The 17,982-nt window shown below is 35.9% G+C and overlaps 1 protein-coding gene across 1 annotated transcript in view; it reads right to left on the reverse strand.

The window, feature by feature from the left end:
• Positions 1-17,982, reverse strand: part of CSMD1 (CUB and Sushi multiple domains 1) — a 3,127,153-nt gene that overhangs the window by 858,975 nt on the left and 2,250,196 nt on the right.

Raw genomic sequence — 17,982 nt, forward strand, 5'->3', positions numbered from 1 at the left:
GATGATATTGAGCTCATGCACCTGAATTTACCAAGGAGTGAGAACTGATTGGCTAAAATGCAAGTCTGTCAAAAGAACTAAAATAAGGGGGCAATCTGCAGAGGCTTAGATACAAGGTAATCATAAAGATAAAACGTGTTTTATTATAACTGTGATGGTTGTACAAAACTGGGGAATGGGTAATTAAGGGATAATCTATCTTTTAAAACAACAAAAATTCAGGTGTTGACTGTCCCTTTAAGGCAGCTGAAATAGTAAAACCCAAAAATCATGTAAAAACTGTTTGAAAATGGTTTCTGATAAACTGCTACTGTCAAAGCCATTCTTTCAATGAAAACAATTGGCGAAGTTAACATGGTTTGTATTTATTTATATTACTTATCCGTCAAATGATTACTAATAGATTTTCAATCAATTGGAATGGGTTTTACCCTGTGAAAAGCTATGCAAGATGCTTCTTACAGAACTTCTGTTAATTAGGAATTGTCAAAATCTGTTGCAAAATGAATTGCTTACTTGGAATACCATAATGTCTCTATTGTATTACAGAAAGGCTGGTGTACAGCTGAAATGCATTGATTGTTTTGCTGCCGGTAGTTGTGACAAGACGGCAAAAGAAAAGTGCCGTTGTGGAGTCATATATTCATATACATTGGGCAAAATGTCTAATATCGATTGAGCGGTTTTCCTAATTAATGGGTAGAAAAAGATTAATCCAATGATTAAACTGTGGTTATCTATCTGCCATGTGGATTTATATATGCCATGTGATCTTATACTATACTAATATTATCTAAAAGTTGTTGACTTTTTTCATGCATAAAGGTTTTAAAACCAACATAAAACTTTGTTATCTGATAGGCCATTTGTAATCACATGACTTTTTGGAATTGCCGCAATGTTACAAGGGTGTTTATTCAAAAATTTTGGAATATATTTGCTGTTGATTGTATTTCTGTGTAATGCATATTTGTTATTGTGTATTTTTAATATTAATATAATATTGTTAAATCAATACATTATTTTGTGCTTGCTTGTTTTAATTTATTTTATTTGGTTTATTGTGTCTGTTACATTGGGAAACAGTGAGAGGTAAGGCTTGACATAACCAAGATATGGATATTGGTTTGGATTTTAGTTTAACCCAGTGAAAAGCTATGCAAGATTCTATTCACAGAACTTATGTTAGATAGTTTTAGACTAAACATGTTGCAAAATTAATTGCTTACTTTGAATACCATAATGATTCAAATGTATTAGAGTTAATAATACATAACACAATCACAGCCTCCTGTTGAGGGATCAACTATATGAAATTATACTTATGTAAGAACTGCAAAATCTGAAAATAACATAAATAAAATAGAGAATAAATATATTTCTCTCTCTCACATTGCAACAACTCACAACATTCCCTTATATTTCAGCTAGAGACAAGTATTGCAAAGCACTTTGAAAACGGCAGTGAGCATAGACTTCTCACCGTACAAAAAACAATCTTGTTTTAGATAATAGTCAGTTTCTTGCTCTTGTAAGAAAGCTACAGAGATTCCTATGGTAACATTACTTAGCAATTCTGGATCAGGGGTCAAGTGCTCCTTGTATTCAATAAGTAGAGATTCAAAATAGTTTCAAAAGAAGGCCCATCAATATTTACAACATAGTGCAGGTAGAAGAACATGGTAAAAATGCCATTTATTCTGTTTATCAGTAAATATTTTAAAAATAAACAAATAACTTCAAATAAACTGACAATATTCTTATCCCTTAAAACACTTCAACAGAAGTTAAATCATGAAAATAGTGCAGGTTGAAGATTATGGGAAAAATGCCATTTCTTCCATTTATCAGTAAATATTTAAAAACAAAAAATAACTTCATATGAACTAACAATTTTCCTATCCCTCCAAACAACAGAAGTAAAATCATGACGTCCCAGAAACTTAAATAAAGGGCTGTATATCTGTACTATAATCGCGTTTGTAACGCGCCCGTCGCCATTGCCAATTGCACATGCATCCTCAAAGGAATGTTGGCTGTGCGAGGCAGCCAAAAGAATGCTGGCTGTGCGCGCAGCCAAATTAATCATCCTGGATGCATCGTAGGCAAACAAATGGCTAGATTTAGAGTTTTGTCGGTAAAGACACGCGTAGCTAACGCAGCTTTTTTCCCAACGCACCCTTAAGACAACGCTGGTATTTAGAGTTGTCTGAAGGGCTGCGTTAGGCTCCAAAGAGGGTGCGTTGAGCCGAATGTACCGCCACTTCAACCCTCAATACCAGTGTTGCTTACGGTAGCGGTAAGCTGGCAAAACATGCTTGTGCACGATTCCCCCATAGGAAACAATGGGGCAGTTTGGGATGAAAAAAAAACTAACACCTGCAAAAAAGCAGCGTTAAGCTCCCAACGCAGCCCCATTGTTTCCTATGAGGAAACACTTTCTAAGTCTAGACCTAACACCCTAACATGAACACCGAGTCTAAACACCACTAACCTTACACTCATTAACCCCTAATCTGCCGCCCCCGCTATCGCTGATACCTGCATTATACTATTAACCCCTAATCTTCCACTCCGGACAACGCCGCAACCTACATTATACCTATGTACCCCTAATCTGCTGCCCCTAACATCGCCGACCCCTATATTATATTTATTAACCCCTAATCTGCCTCCCCCAATATCGCCGCTACCTTACCTACACTTATTAACCCCTAATCTGCCGACCGGACCTCGCCGCTACTCTAATAAATGTATTAACCCCTAAAGCTAAGTCTAACCCTAACCCTAACACCCCCCTAAATTAAATATAATTTTAATCTAACGAAATAAATTAAACCTTATTAACTAAAGTATTCCTATTTAAAACTAAATACTTACCTGTAAAATAAACCCTAATATAGCTTCAATATAACGAATAAGGATTCTATCAGCCAATCGGAATTAAGGTAGGAAAAATCTGATCAGATTCAAGTTCAATCTGATTGGCTGATCCAATCAGCCAATCAGATTGAGCTCACATTCTATTGGCTGTTCCGTCAGAAAATAGAATGCAAGCTCAATCTGATTGGCTGATTGGATCAGCCAATCAGAATTTTCCTACCTTAATTCCGATTGGCTGATAGAATTCGAGGGACGCCATCTTGGATGATGTCATTTAAAGGAACCTACATTCAGCGAGTAGGCGTCAGTTGAAGAGGATGGATCCGCGTCGGCTGGAAGAAGATGGCTCCGCTCCGGATGGATGAAGATAGAAGATACCGCTTGGATAAAGATTTCTGCCAGTCCGGATGTCCTCTTCTGCCCGGATAGGATGAAGACTTCTGCCGCTCCGGGTGTCCTCTTTTTGTCCATCGGTGCCCTGCTGGGTGAACACGACTCAAGGTAGGGAGATCTTCAGGGGGGTAGTGTTAGGTTTATTTAAGGGGGGTTTGGCTTAGAGTAGGGGTATGTGGGTGTGGGTTTTAATGTTGGGGGGTTGTATTTTTTTTTACAGGCAAAAGAGCTGATTACTTAGGGGCATGCCCCGCAAAAAGCCCTTTTAAGGGCTGGTAAAAGAGCTGGTTACTTTTTAATTTAGAATAGGGTAGGGACCTTTATTATTTTGGGGGGCTTTTTTATTTTATTAGGGGGCTTAGAGTAGGTGTAATATTCTTGTAATCTTTTTTTATTTTTTGTAATTTAGTGTTTTGTTTTTTTTGTAATTTAGTTTAGTTTATTTAATTGTATGTAATTGTAGGTAATTTATTTAATTAATTTATCGATAGTGTAGTGTTAGGTTTAATTGTAACTTAGGTTAGGATTTATTTTACAAGTAATTTTGTAATTATTTTAACTAGGTAGCTATTAAATAGTTAATAACTATTTAATAGCTATTGTACCTAGTTAAAATAAATAAAAGTTGCCTGTAAAATAAATATAAATCCTAAAATAGCTACAATGTAACTATTAGTTATATTGTAGCTATATTAGGGTTTATTTTACAGGTAAGTATTTAGTTTTAAATAGGAATACTTTAGTTAATAAGATTTAATTTATTTCGTTAGATTAAAATTATATTTAACTTAGGGGGGTGTTAGGGTTAGACTTAGCTTTAGGGGTTAATAGATTTATTAGAGTAGCGGCAAGGTCCGGTCGGCAGATTAGGGGTTAATACTTGAAGTTAGGTGGCGGCGATGGTAGAGAGGGCAGATTAGGGGTTAATACTATTTATTATAGTGTTTGCGAGGCGGGAGTGCGGCGGTTTAGGGGTTAATACATTTATTATAGTGGCGGCGTGGTCCGGTCGGCAGATTAGGTGTTAATAAGTGTAGTTAGGTAGCGGCGACGTTGGGGGGGGCAGATTAGGGGTTAATAAATATTATGTAGGTGTCGGCGATGTTAGGGGCAGCAGATTAGGGGTTCATAGGGATAATGTAGGTGACAGCGGTGTGCGGTCGGCAGATTAGGGGTTAAAAATATTTATTATAGTGGGGGCGATGTGGGGGGACCTCGGTTTAGGGTTACATAGATAGTTTATGGGTGTTAGTGTACTTTAGAGCACTGTAGTTAAGAGCTTTATAAACCGGCGTTAGCCCATAAAGCTCTTAACTACTGACTTTTTTTTGCGGCTGGAAAATTGTCGGTAGAGGCTCTACCGCTCACTTCAGCCAAGACTCTAAATACCGGCGTTAGGAAGATCCCATTGAAAAGATAGGATACGCAATTGGCGTAAGGGGATCTGCGGTATGGAAAAGTCGCGACTTGAAAGTGAGCGTTAGACCCTTTCCTGTCTGACTCTAAATACCAGCGGGTGGCCAAAAGCAGAGTTAGGACCCCTTAACGCGGCTTTTGACGGCTAACGCAGAACTCTAAATATAGGCAAAAGTCTTAAAAAAAAACCATGCAACCGCACGAAATAACAAAAAAACACGTAACCGCCCGCAAGAAATAAAAAAAAACATCTAACCGTCCGCAAGAAATAATAAAAAAACCTAACTGCCCACATGATATATAAAAAAAAAACTAACCTTCCGCACAAAGTATTAACAAACACCTAAACCGCCAACCCCCACATCGCAAAATAATAGTAAGTAATTAACCCCTAATCCTCAAATTAAACGATGCAAATAATATAATTAAAATATTAACTCCTAAATCACCACCCCCACATTGCAGTAAACATAATTAACCTATTAACCCCAAACCGCCAACCCCCACATCGCAATAAACCTAATTAACCTATTAACCACTAAGCCACCAAACCCCCACATCGCAATAAACCTAATTAACCTATTAACTCCTAAACCACCAACCCCCCACAACGCAAATAACTAATTTAATTATCAAGCCCCGTAACACCCCCTAAGTTAACCCCAATACTTAGTTACAATAAAATAAAAAAACAAACATTAATTTAAAAATAAAAACTAACATTAAATTACAAAAAATAATCTAAAATTTCAAAAAATAAAAAACTCTAAAATTACAGAAAAACAAAATTACCAAAAATTTTAAAAAATAAACCTAATCCCTATTAATTTAAAATGCCCCCCAAAATAAAAACACTACCTAATCTAAACTTAACTACCAATAGCCCTTAAAAGGGCCTTTTGTAGGGCATTGCCCTAAGTTAAACAGCTCTTTTACATTTAAAAATTACTAAGTCCCCCCTAACGGTAAAAACACCCCACCCACCAAACCCCCCCAAAAAAAAAAAAAAAACTAACATTAAAAAAATCTAAACTACCCATTGCACCTAAAGGGGCATTTGTATGGGCATTGCCCTTAAAGGACCATTCAGCTTTTTACTGCCCTTAAAAGGGCATTCAGCTCTATTACAAGCCATTAAATCCCTAATCTTTAAAAAAAAAAAAAAAAAGCTTAAGTCTAACCCTCAAATAGGTACTCAACGTTCCTGAAGTCTGGCAGAGAAGGTCTTCTTTCAGACGGCTCCATTATCTTCTATCTTCATCCTGAGCGAAGGTGACGTGGAGCGGAGGTACAGAGCTGGATTCCCCGATGCACGGATCCTCAGTGGCGATTCTCAACAGTGGTCCTCAGCTGCGGCGGAGGTTCTCAGAGGCGTGGAGGCTCCTCTTCATGCGATCGTCCGTCGCACACTGAAGATTGAATGCAAGGTACCTCATATTTATTGGGATACCTTGCATTCCTATTGGCTGAAATTTTGAAATCAGCCAATAGGATGAGAGCTACTGAAATTGGAACAGCCAATAGGATCTCAGTAGCTCTAATCCTATTGGAGATCGGATGAAGAGGAGCCTCCATGCTGCTGAGGATCACCGCCACTGAAGACGGCCGCTGGTCCTCAGCGGCGGTCTTCAGTGGCTGAGAACCGCCACTGAGGACCAGCGCTCCGGATCTGTGCATCGGGGAAAACGGCTCTGCACCTCCGCTCCATGCCATCTTCGCTCTGGATAAAGATAGAAGATGATGGAGCCGCCTGGAAGAAGACCTTCACCCCCAGACTTTAGAAATGGTGAGTACCTATTTGGGGCTTTATCTTAGGCTTTTTTTTTGGGGGGGTGGCTTTTTTTATTAGGGTTTTTTGGACTATTAAAGAGCTGATTGCCCTTTTAAGGGCAGTGAAAGAGCTAAATGCACTCTTCAGGGTAAAATAGCTGTTTAACTTAGGGCAATGCCCCCCAAAAGGCCCTTTTAAGGGCTATTGTTAGTTTAGAATTAGATTGGGGTGTTTTTATTTTGGGGGGGATTTTTTATTTTTATTGGGGTATTAGTTTAGGTTTACATTTTTTATTTTGGATAGCTTTGTTTATTTTTTTCTGTGATTTTCCTTTTTTTTTTTTTTTTTTAAAACATTAGCTTGGGGGTTTGTATTTTTTTTTTTTTTTTAAATAGACTGCCCTCTTGGCAGGCTTATTGCCTAGGGTTTAAATAACCTTTATTTATCACAGGTAGCCTGATAACATAGCACTTACTCTTTCCCAAAATGAAAAGTTAACAAAAATAGTAAGGGATATCAACTATTTACAAAATAATAGGTCAAATCCATGTCTCTTGCAAAATTAAAATAGAATGTTTTGTGCAAGACTGCATGTCAGCACATGCATATTGTATGTATGTGTCCCTTTTTTTTCTTTCATTTGGTTTTAAAAAAACAATTATACATTTTTAAAATGTAGCACTGGAAACTACATTTTTAATTAATAACATATTTTTAAATATCCACCTCAGAGAAAAAAAATGCTTCCAATGTGCTGTTTAATTTAACCACATAAAATGTATTTATATTTAAGGAAATAAATGGAAAAATTGTACAAGAAATGTGATTACTTGTTAAGTATGGTTGTAAATTTAATGTGCCTCATATATGCTGGTAATCTTTTGTGAATAGATGCAAAATTACCACTTTTCTAAAGAATTTCTTGTTTGTTAGGTTTTTGCCTTTGCACCTGACTGAGTGCTAAGTTTAAAATTCTGAGGGATTTACAGCAAGGTGCCATAGATTTGATAACACTAATACTCAAGTAAATAGGAGTTGTAATCATTAAGTTAGCACATTTTCTTCTGAAGAAAATGTACAATTTTATCATGGCTGTAAAATGCAGATGCAATAAGGACACAGTAAATGTTCCTGTTTATGTAGGGACATTTACATTACATAAAAGTAGGAAAAAGTAACAAATTGTTTTTCCTAAAGGTACGTGAAATTTAAAAAATAAAAAAACTTAATAGAAGAGATTATTTTCTGAATAAACTCTCATTCTTTCTCTCTCTCTCTCTGGGCTCGATGATTGAAAGCTCTCTGGGCTGGCGAGATTACTAAAGAATGCTCGTCAGTCCTTCTATTTCCCTGGTGGAATGATCTAAAGCCACTTTTTACTCTGAAAACAGGGTGTCTCGCTAAGGGGCGTATACTGCATTTTTATGTGATATGTGCACAACAAAATTCGTATTTTAAACATGATACAAAACAAATATTTGAACCATTCACACAAAAATAAGAAGGAAAAAATGTATTGTTAAAGGGTCAGTAAACCTAAAAAATAATGTTATATAATTCTGCACATAGTGCAGAATTATATAACATTATATTAGTGCAAGTTTTTTATTATATAACATCTCCGGTATTTTTAATAAAAATAAGAGGGTTTTCCAGACCCTCCCTCTGTACTTTACTAAGCGGGTCTGGTTTTTCTTCAGAGCGCATCGGGCCAGCTGTTCAATCACAGCCCGGCCCGACCGCACCATAACATTCAATGCAGCTCGCTTCTTCTGTTAGACAGAGCAGGAGCGAGCTGCATTGAATGTTATGTCGCGGTCGGGCCGGGCTGTGACTAAACAGCTGGCCCGATGCGCTCTGAAGAAAAACCAAACCCGCTCAGTAGAGCACAGAGGGCGGGTCTGGAAAACCCTCTTATTTTTATTAAAAAATACCGGAGATGTTATATAATAAAAAACTTGCACTAATACAATGTTATTTAATTCTGCACTATGTGCAGAATTATATAACATTATTTTTTAGGTTTACTGGCCCTTTAAGGTGCATCAAAAACTGTAACAAAATTCTTCACCAAAAATCGTATGTTTAAAAAAAAGTTAAAATTGTATGTAATTTACCCAGGAATAAATCAAATTAAATATGCGTTGCTTAAATCGTAATTGTAGTACACTGGATGTGCGAAAATCACACCGAAATTTGAACTTATAAATACAAAATGCAAAGCGTAATTGTTGTTTTTTCGTAAAATGGGCTGAACATGGGCGTAACATGGGCGTTCCATGGGCGTATATGAAAATGTCTCTCTAATCCGAGCGTTATCCTATAAAGATTTTCGCACTGCAGATATCACCATTTTTTCTCGCCAATTATAACCCTAATAGATAAACACATATATACGAAAATATAGGCAAATGTAAGATGCTCAATGCAGAAAGCAGCATAATGTGAGTTATATTGGCTGCGGGATTTTAATTTTAGTGTGCTCCCCCTGCTCCCTGCTAACTTTGCTCTAAGGAGCGAAGTGTCCCTATCCAGCGAGCTCCAATATTTTTAATAGGAGCCAGCCATCTCGCCACTTGTGGGGACTGCCCCTTTTTTACTATCATTTCAAAGGGGCAGCCTTGGCTTTGAGCAGGTGAAGCTTATATCATAGAGCCCTCTCTTTTTCTCTCTCTCAAATTAAGGGCCAGATTACAAGTGGAGCGCTAATTAACACTCCCGCTCGAGCGTTAATTGTGCTAAAAGTAAGTTTTTGCGCACACCGGGTTGCACTCGTATTATGAGTAGGGATGGGCTAATGTGCTTATATTCAAATTCGAATGTTAGAACAAATGTTTTTGTAGAAATTTGATTTACATAATAGAATGTTGATAAGAACGAATATTCTTAAAAATTATATTATCGAATGTTATTTACATTTTTCGAATGTCACTTTCGAATTCGAATGTGACATTCAAATTTGAATACTGTATTACATTTATAAAACACAGTTGTAGACTAGAAATACTATTTCGAATTTGAATGTGACATTCAAATTTAACTGTCACATTCGAATTTGAATATTACATTTATAAAACACAGTATTAGACTGCAAATACTATTTTGAATTTGAATGTCATCTTCAAATTTGAATATTACATTTAAAAAACACAGTATTAGACTAGAAATACTATTTTGAATTCGAATGTGACATTCAAATTCGAATATTACATTTATTAAACACAGTTGTAGACTAGAAAAACTATTTTGAATTTGAATGTTACATTCAAATTTCAATGTCACATTCATATTCAAATATTACTTTTTGAAATTGAATGAATACATAGCTAAACATTCTATTATTCGAACAAATATTTTCGAATTTTATTGAAAAATTTGAAAACGAAAATTAAAAAATAAAATGTTAGAATGTTATATAAACATTTGAAATTTGATTCGAATGAACAAATGTATCAAAATTCGTTTTAAATTTTTAATTTTTAAAAATATTCGCCCATCCCTAATTATGAGTTCAAAGTAAACAGTATTTGCTTGTGTACTAACCCGAAAAGCACAAAAAGCCGAACGTAGAATATTGCGTGTGTGTTCTCGGATTCCCCCATAGAAGTATATTGCATATTCTCATGTGCGCTATCCCGACATGAAAATATGAATATTTCACATTCCAATGTTCTTCACATAGAAGAATATGTTCTATTTATTCTTAAATATTTCTACATAAATGCCATATTTTTTTAAAATTTTATATATATATAAATAAATATATGTATGTATGTATATATATATATATATATATATATATGAACACTATGAATGTAAAAGCGCACACAGAGACCTATTTGTATTCAATAAATAAAAGTCAAAAGTACCTGTAACTTTTTTGCTGGTCACGCCGGGGAGCAAATGAGTGTAGTAAAGTGGAGATCTGCAGCTGTGGTGTCAGAGCCGGTCTGTAATCAGCATCCAAAAAGAGCAATATGTATTCCACAAGTTAGGCACCACAAAAAGCGCAAAGGATCTCCTCAATATGATAAAACTTCCTTTATTGTTACAAAAGTAAAAACATAACAGCCAAAGCACAGCTGTAATAAAGCACTAAAAATCTAAAGACACAATGTCAGCGATCGAGACCACACGCAGACATGTTTCGTGCACTTGCGCACTTGATCACTGCTTGATAGCAATCCTGACCGCTCATTGCTTTATAGCACTTTTCTTAAAGAGACACTTGCAAATTTAAAAGACATTGTGTCTCATTTCACTGATCATTACCTTTCGTTTGTTGAAAGACATACAAAAAATATTTTTCTTTTTTATACAATTGATTTAAACATTTGTAAAGCTGAAGTATATGTTAATTTAATAGTATATAGCTGTCTCAATCATATATTAACTATTAGTTTGATTCATTAGCATGTCCTTTCATCTTTGTTTTAATTCCTTAGATACATTGTTATTAATGTCATTATGTAAATGGATATGCTATAAATTCTACATAGCTGGGACTTTTAATATACTAAAATAATTAATTTTAATATTTCAGACACCTTTTCATTGTTATTTAATTTTTATTGAATTTTTAAGTTCTCTGAAGGAAAAATATATTATGTGTGGTTATATATAGATATTATATTAAGCTTACTTTACTGATAGCTATATTTTGTTATTGTCTACCTGTTGGTATCAAGTTCATTAGACTTAATATATTCGTGTTAGTCAGAAGAATTATTAAGTTTTAATTAACAAATAGATCTAGGTCCCTACGCATATTTAACCCTTGAGGATTACATGTTTTTAGTGTGAAAATCCAAAAGACTTCACGTTTGTTGAGTTTATCTTCTCTGTCTCCGCCACGTTTCCATAGGGGAACATGATCTATACCTTGAATTTTAAGCAAAGATGCATCTGAATTATTTTGAGTTTTAAAATGCCTTGACACAGGGGTCTCTGTATCATCATCTTCAATTGATCTTAGGTGCTGTAAGAACCTATCTTTGATACTTCGCTTGGTTTTACCTACGTATTGGATGTTACACAAATCACATGTTAGTAGATATACTACATGTATAGTTGAACAATTTATGTAGTATTTGATTTTGTATTCTTGCTGAGTTACATATGAGGTAAAACTATTGCCCTCTCTTACATGGTTACAGGTTTTGCATATATTTCTTCTGCACCTGAAAAATCCTTTTCTTTCTTTCAGCCAACATGTATTTTGTTTCGTTGGAAGATTAGATGGAGAAAGGTAATTAGAGAGTGTTTTTCCTCTTTTGGATATTACATCAACTCCCTCACAGGTTATTGTTTTTAGTATAGGATCTGAGTGTAGTATGGGGATAGTGTCTTTAATGATTTTACTGATATTCTTAAAATCTGTACTATATGTGGTAATAAACCTAGGTTTCACAATATACCTTACTTTCGTATCCTTCTTTTTGTATTTGAGTAAATCCTCCCTTGTTCTCTGATGTACGCTTTCTTTTGCTTGATTTAGGGCATCCTCACTATATCCCCTCTGTTTTAATCTTTCTTCAATGATTGCACATTGTTTAGTGTAATATTCCTCGCTAGAGCAATTTCTTTTGGCCCTGATGAATTTGCCCTTTGGTATACCTCTCAGGACGTGTCTTGGATGACATGATTTATACAAAAGTGTGGTATTTCCTGCTGTTGGCTTTCTGTATAGTGTAGATACTATTCTTTCATGTTCTACATCAGCTTTTAACGTAAGATCCAAAAAGTCTATTGATTCTGAACTGTGTTCTCCTATAAATTTCAGTCCACATCTATTTTTGTTGAGGTATATACAAAATTCCTCAACTTGTTCTGTGTCACCTTCATAGATGAAAAGTAAATCATCTATGTATCTAAAAAAATGTATAACCCTCTCTCTGTAAGGATTTTTCTCTCCAAAGACGTGGAACAGCTTCCACCAACCCATAAATAGGTTGGCGTAAGATGGGGCAAATTTTGCCCCCATGGCTGTTCCACGTCTCTGGAGAAAGAAATCTGATCCAAACATAAAAAAATTATGTGACAAAAGATATTCAATTGCATTAAGTATACATGCTTTCGTAGCTGGTTCATAGTCAGTGTATTGGTTCAGAAAAAAACTCAATAGCTATTATCCCTAAGTTGTGGTCTATGCATGTATACAAAGATGATACATCTACTACTAGAAACTTATACTTTTCTTTCCACTTGATATTCTGCAATTTGTTGAGAAGGGATGTACTGTCTTGTATATAACTCAGTAAATTTTTGACCAGTGGCTGAAGAAAAGTATCCACTAAGTCAGATAATGGTTCATTCAATGAGTTAATTCCTGCAATTATAGGACGTCCTGGTGGACACACTAGATCTTTATGTAATTTAGGGAAATAATGGAATATTGGGATTACTGAATTGGATGGAGTTAAGGCTTCTTCCAGTGAAGGTGTTATGATGTTATTTAATTTCGCTACCTTGGTTATTTTTAATAACTCTTTCCTAAATTCTCTCGTAGGATTTCCATCTAGCTTGATATATACTTCCTGATCTGACAGCTGTCTTTTAGCTTCTTTAAGATAATCTACAGTATTTAAAATGACCACATTTCCTCCTTTATCTGAAGGATGGATCATTATGTTTTTATTTTCCTGTAAGGCCAACAGAGCTGCCTTTTCTTTATTTGTTAAATTTGAATATTTCTTTTTTTTATTTTTGAGATTTTTTTCATGTAAAATCCTTAGCTTACTTTCTACTGTTTTCTGAAAGATATCCAGCACTTTTGGTCTGGTATGTACTGGGTAAAAGGTGCTTTTTTTCTTTAGATGACTAAATTTTCTTCTGCTATCTTGTCAATAGACTCCCTGTTACTCTCTTCTGCTAGATCTTGCAGATCTTTGATTGCACATAAATCAGTAAATGACAGACCATCATTAATGGCTAGCGTGATACTCTCATTAGTTAAATCTTTGGTCCCTTCTTGTGTCATATGCTCACTTGCAGAAAAATTTTTTTTTTCAAAGTAAGTTTGCGCACAAACTTATTCACATCTAGTACTGTTTCAAACAAATTGAAGTGGGCTGATGGCACAAAATTGAGACCTTTAGATAACAGTTTGATTTCTGTGCGACTCAGAGTAATGTCAGATAGATTGCAGACATTCATGTCCACATTTATTTTTGTTTGTTCTGTCCCTGAGATTTCGTGATGTATTTCTTCTGTTGTCCTTTCTTCTGATGTTGTTTGTTGTATCTGTTGCCACTTTCTCCCCTTGCCCCTTCTTCCTCTCTGGGTTTTTTTGTTTTTCTTGGGAAAGTCTGGGGGTTCTCGTTTTTTGATTCCTTGTGAGATCTTGATGTTATGACTTGTTCTTCCAATTCCTGAAGAACTGCTGGTATATCTTCCTCAATCTGAGTATCATTATCAGATCAGTCAAACTCATATTCCGTGTCTGAAAATGTCACTGTTTTTCCTCCTTTGTGTGTCCTTCTTTGTTGTCTTCTCTGGAATCTCCTAGGATATTCCTCTTGTGTCCATCTGTAAAACTTGTTTCTGATCGTAATCCTTCTTGTCTCTTGTTATTTTTTTTTATTTAAATTGCCATATTTCTTGTCTAAACGTATGCATTGTTGTTTCAAACTTCTTATCATACTCTTTAAAATCTTTGTGGTGTTGGAAATCTTTAAGTTTGTTTTGTACCTCTTTCATCTTCTGTAACAGCTCTGCTCTTTGTTTTTTCTTGTGTTCTATGAGCAAATCAATTAATGCAAATGAACATGCATCTAAAATGCTGTTCCATTTGGAGACAAATTCCATATCCATTACCACAAAAGATGGAAACTTCTTGATACGGAGACCTCTTGGTATCCTTTTATCATATTTATATATAGAGAATGATTTTAGATCTAAGTCCAGTTTGATATCTCTTTTTCTTAAGGCATCCATTTAAAAAAATAGGCTATCTATAATGTGTACAATTTGATTGTATGTTTCAGAGATATCATCTTGAAAATCCCCTAATACATAACTTTCTTCTCTTAGATTATCCATTTCGTTCAAGGTAATAGAGCAGTGAAAAAATTGTGTACACAAATTTAATATTTGTAAATTAGTGCTTTATTGTGCGTTTTGGCTAATAATTTTGTCAGACTGAATGCCAGGGATTTCTATATTTCCAATCACAGTAGTGTGAATAAATTGTAATAGCTTTCTTGTCCCTTTTATCTTCTGCTATAATTTTGTCTCCCCTTTAATAAGACCGTGTTTCACAGCAATATTTATAGTGCAGGTATAGTTAGTACAACTTTCCCAGTGTAAAACCTTTGTATCCGTTGTCGGTAATTAATTACAAATTGCACCTGATTGTAACTTCGTGCTTACATGGAAAGCAAATGTAACGGTTCTCTTGTGGCTGCTAATACAATTTGCAACAGACAAAGTATGTATATGAACACTATGAATGTAAAAGCGCACACAGAGACCTATTTGTATTCAATAAATAAAAGTCAAAAGTACCTGTAACTTTTTTGCTGGTCTGAGTCACGCCGGGGAGCAAATGAGTGTAGTTAGGTGGAGATCTGCAGCTGTGGTGTCAGAGCCGGTCTGTAATCAGCATCCAGAAAGAGCAATATGTATTCCACAAGTTAGGCACCACAAAAAGCGCAAAGGATCTCCTCAATATGATAAAACTTCCTTTATTGTTACAAAAGTAAAAACATAACAGCCAAAGCACAGCTGTAATAAAGCACTAAAAATCTAAAGACACAATGTCAGTGATCGAGACCACACGCAGACATGTTTCGTGCAGTTGCGCACTTGATCACTGCTTGAAAGCAATCCTGACCGCTCATTGCTTTATAGCACTTTTCTTAAAGAGACACTTGCAAATTTAAAAGACATTGTGTCTCATTTCACTGATCATTATATATATATATATATATACAGGGCTTTTTCTGCTGGTGCACAACGGTACACCGTACTGGCACCTCAGCTAGTTAGAGCACATATATTTAGGCTGTCGGATTAGATCTAGATCAGCAGGAAGTTTTTTTTATTGGAGGCAGTGTTTCAATCTGCGCTATTTCTAAGTCACATAATGTTGTAGGGGGTGGATTAGAGAACATTTTGCGTATATTGTGAGAGATAGCCAGACCACATATGGAATAACTGACCAGGTGCTAGCAGTGAGTTTCACTGTTACTGTGCCACTCTGCTTCTATTTGTAGTTTTACACAGCTGACCTGTCACTTTCTTATGGTATGTAATATTTTATATTTTTATTTACAGTTCAGCGCATGCTCAGCAATAATAAATATCACTAGTCCAGTCAGTAGCAGTTGTTTTCTGTATCTTTTGCACTGATATATAAATTCTATGTGAATGTAAAAGATTCTTAATTTGCATATATGTATTATTTAGCCCAAGGTAGTGGCGTATTCAGGCTTGCCCTGCATTTTATTTTTATGGTCTGTGAGTTCCTGCACTAAATACAAAGGGCGCCATGTACTAAGAGGCGGGCGGACAGCTTCTTAACTCGCGAAGCTGTCCGCCCGCCTCCGCTACACACGGGCAGCGGATCTATTGATCTGCTTGCCCGTATGTATCATTACACACTCATCGGAGTGTGTAATGCCCGCCCCTTCAATCGCGCGACCAATCACACAACTGAAGGGGCTGTCAATCACCAAGAGCGAGCGTGCTCTCTGTGATTTTGCTTCGCCCCCTAAGAGGTGGCATAGGGTGTAGGAAGCAGCGGTCTAATGATCGCTGCTTCTTACATTGCGGGAAGCAGGCTCGCATATGCGAACCTGCCCCGCAAAGGCTCCAGAGCAGCTTTCGCTGCTTCGTACATGGAGCCCAAAGTGCGGGAACTCGTGAGGTGGAGCAGCTCCACTTTCATAGTGCAGACACTGAGTGAAGTCCCCACAGTCAAAGCCTTGCTGCAGTAATTGTCATGACCCAGGTTAATATAATTAAAAAACTAAACATATTCCCTGCCCTGATGTTACTAAATTAGCCCTCCTGGCTGCGATGGAAGAGTGTAACTCATTAGCTCCATATTAAATAAGTGGTACTCTGGAAAAACTGTCCTCAATATTGCTTGAATTGTACTGCCGGCAACAAAATAGTGCAGGGACCGGTTAGTGATCCTGGTATGCAGAGATCACATACATCAGGAAAGGCAGCTGTCAGAGTTGGGAGAAGGAACCCTCAGTGTGAGATATGGCCGCTTTCTATAGCAGACTGGAAGATAAGTTATAAGGTGATAGACTATTGCAAACATTCAAGCTGTAACTGATCCATCACTTTCTCACTTATCTTCCAATCTGCTTTAGAAAGCGGCCGTGTCTCATAGGGAGGGCTCCCTCTCCAACTCTGACAGCTGCCTTTCTTGATGTATGTGATCTCTGCATACCAGGATCACTGAATAGTCCCTGCACTATTTCAAATAAGGCAGGAAGATAAACCCTGCAAGCCGAAGTGTTTTATCCACCACAATATGGAAAAATCGTTCAGTAGCGGAGCGGCTGAGAGGGAGGCAGGAAGAGAAGACTGATAGATAGCAGATGCAGCAATGAGTTAAAAGTCCCTGTGAAATCTGGAATAACTACTTGAAATAATGCTGAAAGTATTAGCCCACAAGGAAACTGTTCTGTTGCTTTCCATGTAGTTTGTGTGTGTGTCTTTTTTTTTTTTTTAAAACAAAATTTCTAAAACTTGCTCATTGGCGGAACATCTGAGGTGTTGATCCCCAAATAACCTGTTTGTGCAGACCTGACAAATGAAAAGGAAAATCCATATGGTGTGCTAATTTTCACATTAGGTGATGTTAAAGAAAGAAAACTATTATAATGTACAAATTGGTTCTTCTTCTTTTGAGTTATAGTAGTAACTTAAAGGGAATATGAAAACCACATTTTTTCTTTCATGATTCAGTTACAGAAGCAATTTTAAGCGACTTTATAATTTACTCCTATTATAAATTTCCTTTGTTCTCTTAGTATCTTTATTTGGAAAAGCGGGAATGTAAGCTTAGGAGCCGGCCCATTTTTGGTTCAGCACTTTGGTTGTGCTTGTCGATTGGTGACTACATACTTAGGCAGTACCAGCATCTCCCCCCCCCAAAAAAAAGCCCTGTATATATATGTATATATATATATATATATATATATATATATATATATATATATATATATATATATATATATATATATATATATACGAACAACAATCTCAATCCAGAAGGCACTCTCCGTTTAAATATACCAAATTTATTTTGTGGTCACAAAATAAATTTGGTATATTTAAACAGAGAGTGCCTTCTGGATTGAGATTATTTTATGTAGGAGGAAGTTGAGGTGCACCCCGGCAGCTGTGCTATTTGAAAGTGAGTGCTGGATTGTATTTGCCCTTGTTCTGATATATATATATACACACACACATATATATACTGTATGATTATATACAGATATAGATATACACAGATTTATATAGGAATATCTATTTATAAATACTTAGAACATATTTCC

Source organism: Bombina bombina, chromosome 4 (assembly GCF_027579735.1).
Source record: "Bombina bombina isolate aBomBom1 chromosome 4, aBomBom1.pri, whole genome shotgun sequence".
NCBI lineage: Eukaryota > Metazoa > Chordata > Amphibia > Anura > Bombinatoridae > Bombina > Bombina bombina.